This window comes from Ursus americanus, chromosome 7 (genome assembly GCF_024610735.1).
Source record: "Ursus americanus isolate L20-20 chromosome 7, mUrsAme1.1.p, whole genome shotgun sequence".
Taxonomy (NCBI): Eukaryota; Metazoa; Chordata; class Mammalia; order Carnivora; family Ursidae; genus Ursus; species Ursus americanus.
Genome location: NC_142133.1, coordinates 67,345,453 through 67,362,887, shown reverse-complemented (window position 1 = coordinate 67,362,887; position 17,435 = coordinate 67,345,453). Strand labels below are relative to the sequence as shown.

General features: G+C 36.4%; 1 protein-coding gene across 7 annotated transcripts in view; it reads left to right on the top strand.

Annotated features, from left to right (window-relative positions):
* Nucleotides 1-17,435, top strand: part of NCOA1 (nuclear receptor coactivator 1) — a 239,325-nt gene that overhangs the window by 99,662 nt on the left and 122,228 nt on the right. For 6 of the 7 annotated variants that reach the window (XM_087863808.1, XM_087863811.1, XM_087863807.1 and 3 more), the window contains exon 3: nucleotides 5,696-5,761. The exons of the other annotated variant lie outside the window; for it this stretch is intronic. The gene's annotated coding sequence lies outside the window, so the exon portion shown is untranslated. The remainder of the gene's footprint in view (nucleotides 1-5,695; nucleotides 5,762-17,435) is intronic. 7 annotated transcript variants of the gene reach the window in all.

Sequence of the window (17,435 nt, the reverse complement as noted above, 5' to 3'; positions counted from 1 at the left end):
CTCCAACTTAATTGTTCCTTGTTACTACTTCTGTAATTTCAAAAAATACTCTAATTAAAATTCAGGAAGAGCATGGAGACTTCAATGTAGCTTTCAGTTGTTATATTAAGTATAATTTACTAAATGGTCATGTGATTGGGGAAGACTAGGAACAAGTAATTGAATGGTCAACTGGTAAACTCTTTTTTAGTAAATGTTTAATTGTTTTAAATATTTACGTAATAACTAGTATGTTTCTTCAATAGTAGTTCTCTAGGTAATCAGCAGTATATTTTAGTTAATAAATAAGAACATAAGTAGAGCTATTTGAAATATTTATATTGTTATTCTCCATAAAATACTATTCTATAATCTCCTTAATCCATTGAATAAAAAATTGTTGTCCTCCATTAAAAAGTATGTTTATATGAACCAAGCAGTAGTATGTATACTCAGCCTAAGATATGGAATTTTACCAATACAATGGAAACTCCCTTTGTATGTCTGTCTCAACTCATCCCTCTTCCTGTCTCCCCACAAGTGTAAACACTATGCTGAATTTTGTGATTGTTATTTTTTTAATTTTTTAAAAGATTTATTTATTTTAGAGAGAGGGAGTGCCAGCATGAGTGGGGGGAGGGGCAGAGGGAGAGAATCTTCAAGCTGACTCCCCACTGAGTGCACATCCTGAGTCAGGGCTCGACCTCACTGAGCTCAACAGTGCGTAATCGACAGAGCCACCCATGTGCCCTTTTTTAATTTTAAATTTTTTTTAATTAAAATTTTTTTAAAAGATTTTATTTATTAGAGAGACAGAGAGAGAGAGCACAAGCCGGGGGAGGAGCAGAGGGAGAGGGAGAAGCAGACTCTCCACTGAGCAGGAAGCCTGACACGGGGCTAGATCCTGGGACTCTGGGGTCATGACCTGAGCTGAAGGCAGACGCTTAACCTACTGAGCCACCCAGGCACTCCCCCCACCTCTTTTAATTTTTGAAAATAAGTCTTACTACATATATATCTATGCCTAAACAGAATAGTCTATTGATTTATTTATTTTTGAACTTTATAAAAAATGGTATATTGTATGTTTCATCTTAAGATCTTCTTTTAAGTTTCTAAGATTCATTTACATTGCTCTGTACATGTATTTTCATGGCTAATTGTAAATATGCAGTGATATTGTTTTATTGTTGATTGACATGCTTATTTTTGTTTTCTTCTATTATGAACAATACTGTGATGAGTATTCTCATATATATATCTTGTGGTATACATGTGTAAAAGCATCGATACCTAGGAATAGAATTGCTGGACCATCTGGTATGTGCGTTTTCAATTTCAGATAATGTTAAATTATTTTCTAATTTGATTTGTGGCACAGAGTGGCTAGATGTACACTAAAGTTTCCCTGTTCTTCCTGGGCACAGATTAGGTTGTACTTTCCACCTTTTTTGCATTAGGAATGTCCATTTAAATGAGTTCTAGTCTGTAGAATATGAGTAGAAGTAATGTATGCCTCCTTTAGGCTTGGCCCACAGAAATCTGCCGTCTGTGATCATCCAGTTTCTCTTTCCCATCATTTGGCCAAGTTTTGTTTCTCCCATACCAATTCTTTCATCTTTCCCTACCCCAGTTATGTATACTGTGCCCGACATACCTGTATAGGTAGAATAGAGGTGGTGGTCAGTGACTGTCCCTGTCTTGTTTCTAATTTTAAAGTGAATGCTTCAAATATTTCACAGTTATCTACAATATTTTCTATGTTCTCTAGATACCCTTCATAAAGTAAAGATGTTCTCTTAAAGATTTTTCTAAAAATGTTATCAGGAATGTTGAATTTCATCAAATGTTTTACCAGTTACTATGGAAATGATCATTTGAATTTTCTCCTTTGATCTGTTAATTTTGTGAATAATATTTATATCTTTGTAATGTTAAATCACACTTGTATTCCTAGCATAAACTTATATGGATAAATCTTTTGTTCATCACTGCATTCAGTTTGCTAATTTAAGTATCTTTCAGTAATGACTTTTTTTAGATTCTTAGCTTGGATAGTAAGGGATGCTCTGTTAAATGACTATTTCAGAAATTCCCAAACTCCCCCAGTTCACAGTGCCCTTACACCAAAGAAATACCTAACAGCTATATTCATTAAGCAGTTAGGTTGAAATAGCTTTGTATTTATGTCCTACCAGCTTAGTAGCTGTTTCAAAAAATACATACATAAGTTCAAAGAAAAAGTTATATTTTCATTTTATTTTTAAACAACTGCAATTATAGTCGACCTTTGAACAATGCAGGGATTAGTCCTCTGCACGATCAAAAATCCCGTATAACTTTTTACTCCCCCCAAACTTTACTGCTAGCCTGCTCTTGACTGGAAGCCTTACTGATAATGTAAACAGGCGATTAACACATATTTTGTATTTTTACAATGACGCAAGCTAGAGAAAAGAAAATGTTAAGAAAACTGTAAGGAAAAGGAAATATAATATTGTACAGTATTTATTTTTTTTAAAAATCCAGTGTTAAGTGGCCCAGTGCAGTTCAAACCCAGGTTGTTGAAGAGTCAACTGTACTTACTAATGGGATGTGTGCATCTGAAAGTATTGCATAGCTTCTCAAATCTTGGAATCAGATTGGGCACTGCCACGCTCATTTCCTGTTCCATGTTGATTTTCACACGGTGGTTGCTTTTTATCGCAGCAACCACCATAAACTCAGATTCACAAAGAGGTCATCAAAAGGAATGCAGTGTGATTTAATGTTGAAACCATGAAAGAATGCATGTGATGTTTGACAGATGTTGCATGTTGCTATTTCCTTCAAATTGAAAACATCCCTTGACACCCCTGGTGAGTTCACTGTGGCACCTCAGGACGACTTGGAACATAGTTTGGGAACCACTGAACTAGTTCGGTCCTGACTTCTGGAAAATGGATAGTGACAATGTAGACATTGAAGGATACTGCATTTTCCCCCCATTTGATACATTTTATAAAGTATTGAGGTGAATTGGAATAACAAAGGATATCAGCCCTACCTTTAATAAAATGTGCTGTATAAATGCATTTTTTGTGTTGAGGTTTCTGTTGTGAGGGATACCTGTATTTTATTTAGAGTTTCACACCTCTGTTCAAGAGTAAGATTGACATATTTCCTTTACTAATACTGTTTGGTTTTAGTATTAAGGTTATACTGGCCTCATAGCATGAGTTGGGGAATATTTCCTCTTTCTGGCAAACTTTTTGGTAAAACTCAACTGCCTTGTGAGAAGATTTTTTTTTTAATTGTTAGGATTGAGTTTTCTTTTTTTATTTGCTTGTCTATATTTTCTTATTTTCTGTAGTGCCATACATTATACCTTTAAGAGCAAGCAATCTTATATCAAGACACAAAAGAAAATCTGTATATGAAGTTAATTCTAAGTAGTTTGATCACTCAGTCCTCAAATCTTGTACTTTTAAGGAAAGCTAATTGACTCATGGTTTGGAAGAAGATTTTAAACTATTGATTTAGTCTCGTTGAGAGCAGTAGGATTATTAAGTCTTTCCATATCTTCTGGGTTTAGTCTTTTTTTTTTTTTAAGCAAGAAAAACTTTTTTTGAATAATTTTAGATTTATAGAAAAGTTACAAAAATAGTATATTGAGTTCTAGTACGCTCTTCAACCACCCCACCCCATTCTTAACGTCTTCCATTATCATGTTGCATATGTCAAAACTAAGACAGCGACATTGACTAATTAAACTCAGACTTTATTTGGATTTGAGTAGTTTTTTTCATTGATATCCTCTTTCTGTCTGGGGTCCAACCTAGAGTGTCACATTGTATTTGGTGGTCATGTTTCTCCGATCTCCTCTAGTCTATGACACTTTCTTAATTTTTCCTTGTTTTTATGATCTTGACTCTTGAGGTGTGCTGACCAGCTGTGCTATAGAATATCTCCCTATCTGGGTTTGTCTCATGTTTTTCTCATGATCAAACTGAGGTTATAAGAAGAATACCACAGAGGGGAAGTGCCATTCTTACCTCATCATTTTAGGGGGTATATGATATCCACCGAGTCACTGATGATGGTAAATTAACCTTCCTCACATGGCTAAGGTAGTGTTGCCAGGTTTTTCCACTGTGAAGTCATTATTCTTCTCTTTCCCTACTTAATTCTTTGGTAACGAGTTCCTAAGCCACTGAGTCTAGAAATTTAGCTCCTCCTCCTAGAGGGAGGGGGGTAGCTCCATATATTTTTTGGAATTCTTCTGTTTACTTATTTGTTCAGTCGTATGTTTATATCCGCATGTCCTAGGTTAGCTTTGATGGTTTTCTTTTAAGAATTTACCTATTTCATTTAAGTTTTCAAGTCTATTTGTGGAAGGGTTTTCATAATATCCTATTTGTTTAATCTTTCCTTTATTTATAGATAGGTTCTCCTTTCATTTTTAATAATTAACTTGTATCTTTTTTTCTTGACCTCATCAAGGGTATTTTGTTACTAGTATCAAAGAACCAACTTTTGGTTTTATCATTCTCTTTATTGTGTTTGTTTTCCATTTCACTGATTTATGCTTTTGTATTTCTTTTTATTTTTTTTTAAGGTGAGGTTATTTTTTGAAATAACTTTTTTAGTTAGACATTTAGCCCATTAATTTTCAGCCATTCTTCTTTTCTAATGAAAGTATTTATGGGAATACATTCTCCTCTGAGTGTTGCTTTTGCTGCATTTTATAGTTTTGAAATGTAATGGTTTCATTATTGCTTCATTCTTAGTTTTACAATTTTTTTTTGCTAAAAAATAATGTTTTTTCTGTTATTCTTGAATTGTGAGTTATTTAAAGATGGAGTTTTAAATTTCCAAATGCTTGGCAGTTTTGTGTTTAGTTTATTTCTGTCTTTTATTGTATTGTGATCAGAGAATATAGTACTTCTGGTGGTGGTGATTATTCCATTCTCTCCTCCATGTTTCTTAACCTCTTTCACACTTTCCTTTCTAGTGACCATATAGGCTTGTGTAAATTTGTCGTAATGGTCTCACTGTTCACTTTGTTTTAGTTTCTAGTTTAACTCTTTCATTGTGGTTTTGCTTATTACGTTTTTCAGTTCTAGTGCTTCTCTTTGGCTCTTTCAGATTTCTCTGTTCATTTTTTTATACCCTCTTGAACCTTACTAGTGCTTTCGATTTGCTTTTCTTTTCTTTTTTAAGATTTTTATTTTATTTATTTGAGAGAGAGCGAGAGAGAGAGAGTATAGAGGGAGAGGGAGAAACAGACTCCCTGCTGAGCAGGGGAGCCCAACACAGGGCTTGATCCCAGGACCCCAAGATCATGACCTGAACCGAAGGCAGATGCTTAACCGATTGAACCACCCAGGCACCCCTGTTTGCTTTTCTCTTTCTCTTATGTATTAAACATATTTAATGTTCTATATTTGATAATTCTAATATCTGAATTTGCAGGAAATTTTTACAACAAATTTTTAAATTTTTACTGGTATTTTGTAATAGTGCCTTGTTTACTTGTGTGTTTTGTGATTTTCTTTTTGAATCCTGAACTCCTTTTCTTTGGAATCCTGTGTAATTATGAAAACTCTTTTTGGTTTGGGTTCAGGATACATTCTTGTGGAGAGGATTTTTATTTCCTTCTACTATGTGCTTGGAGTTGGAGGGCTTGGTCTATGAATCTGGATTTTAACTTAAAATTCTTACTCTTGGTTTTTAGGAACATCCACAGCGTATAGATGATTCAGGCATCAAATTCTCATGATGTGTTTGCTAAAGCAAAGAGGTAAATTTTCCTTGATGTTTGCCTTTGAGGTGTTTTTGATGTATGAATTCATCCTTTTCCTGGGTTATTGTCCTTTTGGGCCCCGACTTTGTCTGATGGTCTCTGAGACTTCAGTAGGCCTGAGCCTTTTTCCTTGATCTCTCTCACCCCTAGTTTATTCCCCCTGGATTATCTGGCAGCTTTGCTGCTTGCTTTTCTGTCTTTTTTCTTAATTTGTTTCCATTCTTGATGTTAGTGGTTTTCCCTTGCATTCTTTATGGGGTATCCAGCATTGAAAAGGGTAATTTTTATATTTTATTGAGCAGTTTCAGATGCTATATAGCAGACATGTTTTATGACCTCTAGAATATTTCAGAGAATGGAAATCCTGTCAGAAATTTTTCAAAAGAATGGTTTCTAGAAACCAGTCCAGACCCACAGACTAGAATCTGCAGAATGCAGGTCCTGTGGGTATTTTTAAAAACTTCTTAGATAATTTTGATGTGCTATAAGGTTTGAGAACCACTGACATAGAAAAAGTTAACAACTTCTTTGTGTAAACTTAAATAAACATTCATAGCTAATGTTTACTGAAGAGGAGTTAACATACATAGTAGGCATATAATTACCCTGGCTGTTAGTATTATTATTACATGCTGGGCTCTATTCTAAATTCTTCACATATATTGTAATCTATTCCTCACAACAGTGCTGTAGCTGCTACTCCTATTCTCATTTTATAAATGAGAAATTGAAGCAAAGAAAAGTTAAATAACTTACGCAATATTTCATAGCTAGCGCGTAGCACAATTGATACTTGAATCTGGATAGTTAATACAATTCCAGAGCATATAGGCTTAACCCACAATCCTTGTAGTCTTCCAGATACTTAACATTTTATTGATTCCAAGAGGAATCCAACATTGCAGAATAAAGCAAGAAAAATATATTTGAATTATTATATATTCATGTCACTTCAGTATAGGTATAGGGGAAGGGGAATAGTATAGTAGAAACATCTTTGATTTACAGTAAGACAGGTATGAATCTTTCCTCAGGTGCTTACTGTATAGTTATGAGAAAGCATTTTATCTTTTCTGAGCTTTTACTTTTCTTATTGGTAAAGGAGGATAATTATTTTTACTTCATAGAGATTTTGAAGAAATAATAGAACCTATAATGTGTTGCTTAACCACACGCAAAGTGGAAGGTCAGTATCAGGATTTATGGTATCCCCCAAGAAAACTGTGTTGACTCTCATACAGGAGATTGTAATAAGCCTTAGTCTAGGAGCAGAAGAGTTGGTGGTACCGGTTAATGGTGCTGGTGGGGGCCACGCTGTCTCTGTTGAGAATATACTTGGTGCGAAGCCCTGCTCTAGGCTCTAGAGATACAGCAGTGAGAAAGACATAGCCTTCCTGCTCTCAAGGAGTTGACAGTCTGCTTGCAGGGATCCAGACAGATATGTTGGCAGATACTTTATTTAGATGCTCAGTGTGGTAAACATAGGGTGCTATGGGGACACATAGGAGGGATACTCAGTCAACCCATAGTGGACGAAGAATGGCTTCCCAGAACGAGAATGGTGATGTGGTGGATTAGAATAATAAATCCAGATAGGAGGCAAAGCAAAGGCTGGTAGAAATTTGTCATTGCACAGAAGATGTCCCATTCACTAACAAAATAGGTATCCTTCACATTAATGAAAATGTCAGAGATGCTAAGAAAGTATGCTTTTATCAGGTCAATGTTGAAATACTAAGAGCCTACTCTTAGGTCTGGAGTTTACTGAAGTAGTTTTTAAAAGTAAAAAGTAAAATACAATATTGAAATTTCTATTAAAGAGCACTTTCTGAGGTATTGTATACACATGGCCTACATGCTTGTTATTCAGTACTAGTGTCACATGAAGTTATGCTTCTGAGGAGGAGAGAGAGTGAGAAACAATGCTCTTCAGAGGATGGAATGATGATTTGTGAGTTGGGGTGAATATCACCATGTTTACACATTTCCTTTTCTCCCATCCTTATTTACATGCAATGAAAAAATATTTGCTTAAGTGGCTCATTTATAGTTCATAGTTTTAATTTGGTATAGTACTTTGCTCTGGTATGGATTTCATATTGATCAATAAAACTGTATGTATAGGAGTTGAGATTTCTTTCCATCTTTTTCTAGTGCCTCTTCGTAATAAAGTAACCTACTAAAAATATGCAAGGGAAAGACCACTCCCTTGGAAGAACTGGGTTATGAAAAAGAGAATGAATAAAAAATTTCTTAGAAGGGGAAGAATGTAAGACTGGAAGAAAGAAGAGGATATTGAAATGGCAGTTGTAATGGATAAAATGGAATCAGTGATTATAGGAATAATGAATGAGGTTGGTCTTTAAAAATAACCCCAGGGCAAGCAGTATCTCTGCACGTTCTAGCAGCCACATGAATGTGACTTGATGTCAGAGTATACTTTGATCTGCAGCTCAACTTCTGTATCCATATGAGGCCTACCAAGGTCTGTGGTGTTTTGCAAGAGCAGTCCCTGAGTGGGGCAATTGGTAGGGACATTTGGAAATATTAGAACCCAGTTGTTGGGGGACTAAAGCTCTTAATCCCTCAGGGTTAAGCAGAGGGTAGAAAGAGGAAGGGAAAAATGAAATCAAGTTTGTAAAAATTAATTCTGGAAAAGATATTTTGGAAAGCTTATAAAATGAGGTTGAAATTGTAAACATGTTTTCTGTGATAATAATTCTAGGAGTAGCCAAAAACTTGAAGGGAGAAAAAACAATTTTAGGCCACCCCGCCCCCCAAAACCCTTTATAATGCTATACCTTAAATTTACATAGAATTCTTCATTAGTTGGACCTTTATGGCATGAAGTTGGGAGAAGGTGATAGACACATTGAGCATAAAAGTGTGTAGGTTTAGTGCTTATGGTAGTATTGGGATGTATTGAATTCCTGGTACCTTTGAGGCATTCGTGTCTCATTGGGCTTTATTTTAGCAAGGGCCCTTGACTACCTCTGGGCACTTTTCTAAGAGTTTGTTGTGTTTTAAGGGATTGTGATTCTTTTGGCAGGTTGAAAATAATTCTTGAAACTGGACATTATGATCTCTCTACCTTCAACTTCTGCTGGTTTTCCTCTCACCTTATTCGTTTTCTCTCTTTTTTTTTTTTTTTTTCATTTGATCTTTCAGTTTTAACTGCTGCCCTGCCCCCAAATATTGGAGTGTTTCTGTAGTAATTCGTTCTCCTCTCTCCACAGTTTTCCTTGGTCATATCATGTACTCCACTATCAACATGTCAGAGATTCCAGAACCTTTATATACTGCTTGTTTGGAAGTCATCTGGATTTATCTGCTTGTATGTCATATTCATAATTAATGTGGACATAACTGAATTCAGTAGCCTCTCCCTCAGACACCTGTTATCTCCTGTAAACGGATTCTTGGCTAAATTGCATTAATATATATCCAGTCTCCTGTGCCAGGAAACTTGGTGTTTATAGGAGCTTATTCAGAGAATATAATCCTGAATGTAAATAAAATTTTAGCCAGAAAGATGCCTTATCATAACATTGTTTTTTTCCCAAAGATTTTATTGATGTACTGATTTATTTAAGTAGGTTCCATGCCTAATGTGGGACTTGAACTCATGACTCTGAGATCAAGAGTCACATGCTCTACCGAGTGAGCCAGCCAGGTGCCCTGTAGTATTGTTTGTAATAGCAAAAAATTAGAACCAATATAAAGTTCTGCCTCACTGCATTGATTAAAAACTGGTACACACACACACACACACACACACACACAGAAATATTTTGCAGACAATACAAATTATGTAGAAGTATACTTAATGACATAAGTTATATACATAAATTTAGTGAAAAAAGATGCTTTTAAACAATATGTGCATTGTGAATCCATAATCATTAAAACAAAACCATATATATATCTATGTGTGTAGAAGAGTAAATATACAGGTGTTTGCATTAATTAATTCTAGATGGAACAGTTATGAGTGATTTTTATATGTTATTCTTTTTATTTACCTATATTTTCTGAATTTGAACAGTAAACCTGAACAATGTTTGTAATTCAGACATGTGGACAGTTTGACCTCTCTTTTTCACCCCCAACTCTTGTGGACTTAGTCCAGTATCTCATTCACCTCAATTGCTGCATCAGTCCACCTGCTCATCACATCGGAATTAGACTGCCACAGCAACCGTCTTGCCTCCGTTGCTCAGCTACCAGAGCTGTCTTCCTAAAAACCTTAGCTAGTTGGGTTCTTTCCTTGCTTAGCCCTACCAGTTTAAGTAGTTAGATGTTAAATCTCCAAAACCATCAAGAGTAGAATACATTTTGAATATTTTCCCTTATTACAATTTGGTCTCAAGAGCTTCAGCCAGCTGGAATTTGGCCAGCTCAAGACTTAATATAACATTTTCTCCTAACCCTAACAGAGTCACTTTTGACTATATAGCTACACCAGGTTTGGGGGGGTGGGGGAAGAGAGGAAGAAAGGGAGAGAGAAAATATAAATTGAACTCTGGTATTTCCAAATCTTTGCTCTTTGTTCCTTTGTTCTACCCCTGTAACCCATCACATTTTGCCCTTGCTGGGTATTTGTTTGTTTCTATTCAGGGGACAGTTTATTGGTTTTCTTGAGTATTTAGAACAAATAGCCAAATAATGAAAATCCATCAGTTTTAGTGCCAATTATTATATCAGCAGATCCTATTAGGAGTATTTATTGAAGCATGTCATGCTAATAGTCCCAGAGTGTAATTATACTTGCAGATTTTTCTTGCTTTCAGGGAGTTTGTAACATGTTCCAGATGGTTAAATAGGAAAGAGTAGACATTTTGTTCTGTCTTTTCAATTATGATTAAGAATTTGATGTTACATATTACTTATTTTATCATTATTGCTTTTGTTCGATTTAAACATGAGAGGAATTTAAACAAAATGTGTTGGGTTTTTTCTTTTTCTTTTTTTTTTTTTTAATTTCTTAACTGTGGTCAGCAATAAATAGAACCCATCACAGACACATTTCCCCTGTTAAGTTGTTTAATTGCTTTAATTTAAGCATTGTTAAAGTGAGATAATTGCATCTTAAGCTGTAATTCTCTTATGAATGTAGTCCTTAATTTATTCTTGGGTTTATTTTTGTATTTACTTGGGTTTGTTTTAGACTTAAAATTACATGGTGAATCTTCTTGAAAAAACTTACATAAGACTGAAATAGAATAATTTTCCAAACTGCTGATGGTTCTTTGACCTTTTTCCGCAAAGTGGTATGACCTTAGATTCGACATCAGTGGGACATGCACTTTAAATTTGCCAGAGATAGTGATGACTTTTCATTCATCTTTTCATAGTCTCTTGTCTGCCATTCACTGACCATCCAGCTACTTTCATTTGAAAGGAAGTTTACCAAAGATTAGGCATATAGCATGTGAACGCAGAATAGACTAGTTTGTGGGTCATGGGGATCCAGACCCATAAACTTCGGCTTCTTATGACCTTATATTAACCAATTTGTTAACTGGTTAGTTGACTTGGAGCAATATGTTATTTTTCAATGAGAAATAGACTACTCTGTACTTCAGTTTATATTTTTGTAATGTAATTTTTGTGTGGATGGGGGACAAATTGGTCTTGACCCTTAGACTACCGTTCTGTGTCCTTGAAGCTCTCTTCGGGATTTCTTGCATACAAAAAAACAAGCAAAAAAACCCTATAAAAATACAGTGCCCAAGTTATATTTTTGAAGATAAATACTGTAGACTATTCCTGAAAGATTTTGTAGGAATGAAGCGAGTACTTTGCATTCTGTATCATCCAGCAAGACTTACTTCCTGTAATTTGCCTTTAAATATCTTTGTTCATTCTCAGACTTTCCTATTCCTTACTAAGCTGCCACCTTTCTACCTCTTCTTTACCTTCTCTTCCCCCAAATCGCCTGCCTTCCCAGCCTCTGCAGACTGTTCAGTCTTCCTCATACCTGCTCTACAAATTCTTTACAGTTTTTCCAGGTAAAATTCTTATCCTTTCTAAAAAATTTTTTAAATTGCTTCCCAGCAAGATCAAAGGTAGCGTAAACTGAGACTTAAGAAGGGCGTGTCTTTGGGGAGATTCTGTTCATCTTGCTATAATCAACTGGCATTAAGTTGGGATTTCTATTTTCATGGCTATTGTCAAGTTTTATATAGTTTGGTGTGTTTAGCATGTGCAACAACTGTCATGATAAAGTTATTATTAACTGTTCAAGTTTATGATTCTGCCTGGGAATATGGAAAACAATATGGGCAAATTTAATTCTTATTGTGTGTGTGTTTTAAAGATTTATTTATTTATTTGAAAGAGAGGGAGAACGGATGTGCACATGGGGGAAGGGGCAGAGGGATAGAATCTTCAAGCAGACCCCCTGCTGAGCAGGGAGCGCATGTGGGGGTCTGTCTCACGACCCATGAGATCATGACTTGAGCCAAAACCAAGAGTCAGATGCTTAACTGACTGAGCCACCCAGGTGCCCCTGTGTGTGTTTTTAAAGTGTTTTATATATTCACCATCCCATATGTAAAAATTCGATTTTCTACAAAAGAGATGTTTAGGTGGGATTAATTTTTTTTTTTAAGATTTTATTTATTTATTTGACAGAGATAGAGACAGCCAACGAGAGAGGGAACACAAGCAGGGGGAGTGGGAGAGGAAGAAGCAGGCTCATAGCGGAAGAGCCTGATGTGGGGCTCGATCCCATAACGCCGGGATCACACCCTGAGCCGAAGGCAGATGCTTAACCGCTGTGCCACCCAGGCGCCCCTAGGTGGGATTAATTTTTAAAAGAATGATTCAGGGGCGCCTGGGTGGCTCAGTCATTTGAGCATCAGACTCTTGATTTCGGCTCAGGTTGTGATCTCAGGGTCCTGAGACTGAGCTCTGTGCCGAGCAGGGAGTCTGCTTGTAGTTTCTCTCTCTCCCTCTCCCTCTGTCCTCCCTCCCTTTGCATTTTCTCTCTCTCTCTCAAATAAATAAATCTTGAAAAAAAAATAAATAAAAGAATGGCTCACACTAGGATTTCATTGAATGAAATATTTTAGTTTTGCATATAAAGAATGAGATTTGATCTATAAATTTAGTATATGCAAGACCTTTCCAGGCATATCAATATGAGTTAGATGTATGTGATGAAATTTAAGCTAATTAGGGAAAATATCTCTCTGGTAAGTGGGAAGAGATGATAACAGGATATTTGAAAAGCAATTCTATTTTGAATTCCTGATACCATCTTTCATCTGGTTAACTAAGCTAGAAATTTTCCTTACCTCTTCTTTGCAGTATCCCAGCCTCGATCTCTTTTATCCACTGGACTTGCCTCATTAGGCGGAAGGGGGTTGTGACTATAACTCCCATGATCATGGGGCCCCGGAAGGTTTACTTATCCATTGACCCCTTGCCTAGAATATGACATTTGAAACATCTAGAAAATCGCAACAATGGTACTTCAGTTCTTATCTTTCCTGAGGTTTCCTTTGTCCCCTAAATATATATCTCGTATATTTAAAATCTCTTTATTTTTCTGTTTTCCCTTTGAGTACTTTAACCACCACACCTCCGAACATGGGTCCTGTCTGTAAATTCAGATTTTATTTTTTGGTATGTGTTCAGGCAAGTTTCTAAGCAGTGCTCATGAATTTGCATTCCCCATGGGTCCAGTTAGTTACAGATCTCTGTATTCCTGTATCCTAGGAGGCTCTGTTAGGAATTAGTACACACCTTTGTCTCATTTCCCTAAACCTAATGTTTGACCTTACTCTGTTAGCTGACTATCAAGTTCTGTTTGCAACATGATAGGCACATGGTAGTACTTGTGATACCTCTAGTCCCCATGTAGTTGACTCATTAACTGTGTGAGAGGAAGATGCTCAGCCGCTTCTAGGAAGTCAGGCTGAATCAATTTACCTGTCTAGCAAAATAGATGATGAATGGAGGAGAAGGAGAGCCATATAGCAGTCGGACCTCTTAGTGCACATTATCCACACCTGCCAGTTACATAGCTAGTTAGTATACTAGAGTTTGATGTAAATAAGAATTAATTTTCTTCCCTTCTGGGGATGAGGAAGGGTAGCTGCAATGGTAAAAGTTCTTGAAACCAGCCTTTCTAAGCCTCAGGACGATTGGCATTGTGGGTCATATAATTCTTTGTTTTGGGGGCTGACCTGTACATTATAGGATTTTCAGAAGCATCTCTGGCCTCTACCCACCAGATACCAGTAGCATTCCCTGCTCCAAGTTGTGACAAGCAAAAATGTCTCCAAACATTGCTAAATGTTCCCTGGAGGGAACTAAAGGTCCCAGTTGAGAGTGGCTGCCCTACAATTAATGTACTTTTGATTATATGATGAGGACAAGTTCCTTGAAGGTGGGTTGCTTTTTATGTACATTTTAATTATTTTGGTAACTCCAAAAAGGCAGTACCAATTTGCATTCCTTTTTTTTTTTTTTTTAAGATTTTATTTATTTATTTGAGAGAGAGAGAAAGAGAGCAAGCATGAGTAGGAGGCGGGGAGAGGGAGAATCGGGCTCCTTGCTGAGCAGAGAGCCCGACATAGAGCTCGACATAGGACCCCAGGACCATGACCTGAGCCACCCAGGCGCCCCCCAGTTTACATTCCTAACAATGATGTGGGACATTGCATAATTCCCTAGACCCCCACGAATGCTGGATTTTGTCAGTCTTTTAGCTTTACCAGCGTGGTAGATGAGAAATTACTTTTCCTTAATTTTAATTTAATGCAAACAGTTATTAATTAGGTTGGATGTATTCTCATTTTTATTGTCCAATTATATATTATCTATCATCTAATGTGCATTATTTTTTTTTAATTCTTTGCCCATTTTTCTGAGATTAACTTGGTCACTTGTGGGATTATGAGATTGTTTTCATTGTTAGGAATTTTTCATTGTTTTTTGGTCAGAATTACCGTGTTTTCTTTATGGTTTCTCGCTTAAATTTATAACTGGCCTTATGCCCATATGTGTCCTAGTATTGAAGTTATTGAAGTTATTGAAATATGGTATTTAAGATACTCGATAGATTTTTAAATTAAATTGAGTGTAGAAGAACACTGGTACTTACCTAAGGGAAGAGAGAATTTGTGTGTGTGTTGTGTGTGTGTTCCTGTGTGTTTACATGGGCATTGAAGAAAAGAGGGCTAAAGGCTGAGCACATTTACCAGACATTGGAAAGATATTGAGAAGCTGAGGACAACCAGGAGAGTGTAGTTTCTTATGAGGCGCCTGAAAGCTCGAAGAGAATTGACTTTAGGATGAACAGAAGGTTCACCTCAAATCTCCTCAAATCTGTAACTTTACAGAATTTGGTTCAAAGGGCTAAAAGGATTTAGAGGCGACAATTCAGAGAAGTGATATAGTAAGAAGTAAACTTCAGAGTCTAAGTAACATGGGATTTGGGAAATCTAGGTGTAGGTTGGTGGGAGAGCCCAGCTTATATGGATTATCTATTGGACTTTATAATTTTTTCCATGTTTATTGGGATATTTCTGTTCTTTAGTATTCCTGGATGTCATCTTATTTACCTTTTCCACGCTCCAGATGGCCATCTTTTTCTTTGAACACACCTTTGCCCTCTTCCTTAAGAACAGAGAAGGAGATAGTAAGTATATATCTAGAGCAGAAATTCTCAAAATAGGGTCTGCAGATTCCTGGGGGTCTGCATTAGTCTGCTTAGGCTGCCATAACAGAATACCACAGACTTTGTGACTTAAACAACAAAATACATTTTCTCAATATTCTGGTCACTGGAAGTTCAATATTAAGGTGCTGGCAATGTTGGTTTCTGGTGAAGCCAAAATTCTTCCTGGTTTGCAAAAGACCACCTTTTCACTTTGTCTTCCCATGGCCTTTCCTCTGTGAATATACTCCTGGTGTCACTTCCCTTTCTCATAAAGACATTAATCCTGTTGGATTAAGGCCCCATCCTTATGGTGTTAATTAACCTTAATTATCTCCTTAAAGGCCCTATCTCCAAATACAGTCACATTGAGGGTTAGGGTGTCAACGTACAAATTCTGGGGAAACAAAATTCAGTCCATAACAGGGTCCCAAGATCTTTTCATGGGATCTACAACATCCAAATGGCTTTTTTTTTTTTTTTTTTAAGATTTTATTTATTTGTCAGAGAGAGAGAGAGCACAAGCAGGGGAAGCTGCAGGCAGAGGAAGAGGCAGGTTCCCTGCTGATCAAGGAGCCTGATGTGGGGCTCTATCCCAGGACCCTGCAATTATGACTGAGCTGAAGGCAGACGCTTAACCGACTTAGCCACCCAGGCGTCCCTACAACATCCAAATGGTTTTGTGAATAATACTAAGATGTTATTTGCCTTTTCTAATGCGTAGACATTTTCATTGAGGGTACAAAAAGAACGGACGGTAAATCTGGTAGCTTACCACAAATCAAGGCAGTGGTACCCCACTGTATTTGTGATTTTTATCTTCTTCAGTGCTACATATTTGCAGTAAAAAAAAAATAGGTTATTAAAGGGCTATTAAGAATTCTAAAATTTGCTTTGTTTTAATTTATAATACAATAAATATTGATAACCTATATAAATTAAAACTCTTTTCAGTCCTCTATGTGTTTTTTTTTTTTAATTTCTTTTTTTGTCTGATTGTTGTGGCTAGGACTTCCAGTACTATGTTGAATAAAAGTGGTGAGAGAGGACATCCTTGTCTTGTTTCTGATCTTAGGGGAAAAGCTCTCAGGTTTTTGCCATTGAGTATGATGTTAGCTGTGGGTTTTTCATATATGGCTTGTATTACGTTGAGGTATGTTTCCTCTAAACCTACTTTGTTGAGAGTTTTTATCATGAATGGATGTTGTACTTTGTCAAATGCTTTTTCTGAATCTGTTAAGATGATCATATGGTTTTTATCCTTTCTCTTGTTAATGTGATGTATCATGCTGAATTTTTTTTAAATGTATTATTGAATTTGGCTTGGAGTCCTCAATAATTTTTAAAAATATAAAGGAGAGGTGACAATTTAGAGAAGTGATATAATATATATATTATATAGAGAGAGAGAGGGGGGAGGGGGAAGAGCAGAGGTTGAGGAACAAGCAGACTCCCTGCCGAGCACAGAGTCCGACTCAGGGCTCGATCCACTGACCCTGAGATCATGACCTGAGCTGAAATCAAGAGCTGTATGATTAACTGACTGAGCCACCCAGGTGCCCCCAAGCAGAGGTTCTTTGTGCTGAGTTTTTATTTCACACAAACCATGACATCATTCATTTCTGAAATCATTTTGGGATGAAGTTTTTATTATATGTGGTCTTGGCTCAGACATTACCCTCACGTATAAACTGGCCTTAATCACTCCATCTAATGTGTAAAAGTAGCTCCCCTAGTAACTCTACTTCAGATTATTCAGTTTTATTTACTGATCTTTTCCCCTCACTGGAATGTGAGCTTTGAAGAGTGGGAACTTCATCTCTCTTGTTCATTGCCACGCCCAAGCACCTGCTATAGTGCTTACCACACATCGGGCTCTTAAATATGTGAGGATTGAATCACTCTGCCTGTTACAAAAGAAATTATGTGTACTGAGTAAAAGAAATAATAAAAAGAAAATATTTTATAATCTGATTTTAAAATCCTTATAATGTGCATTAC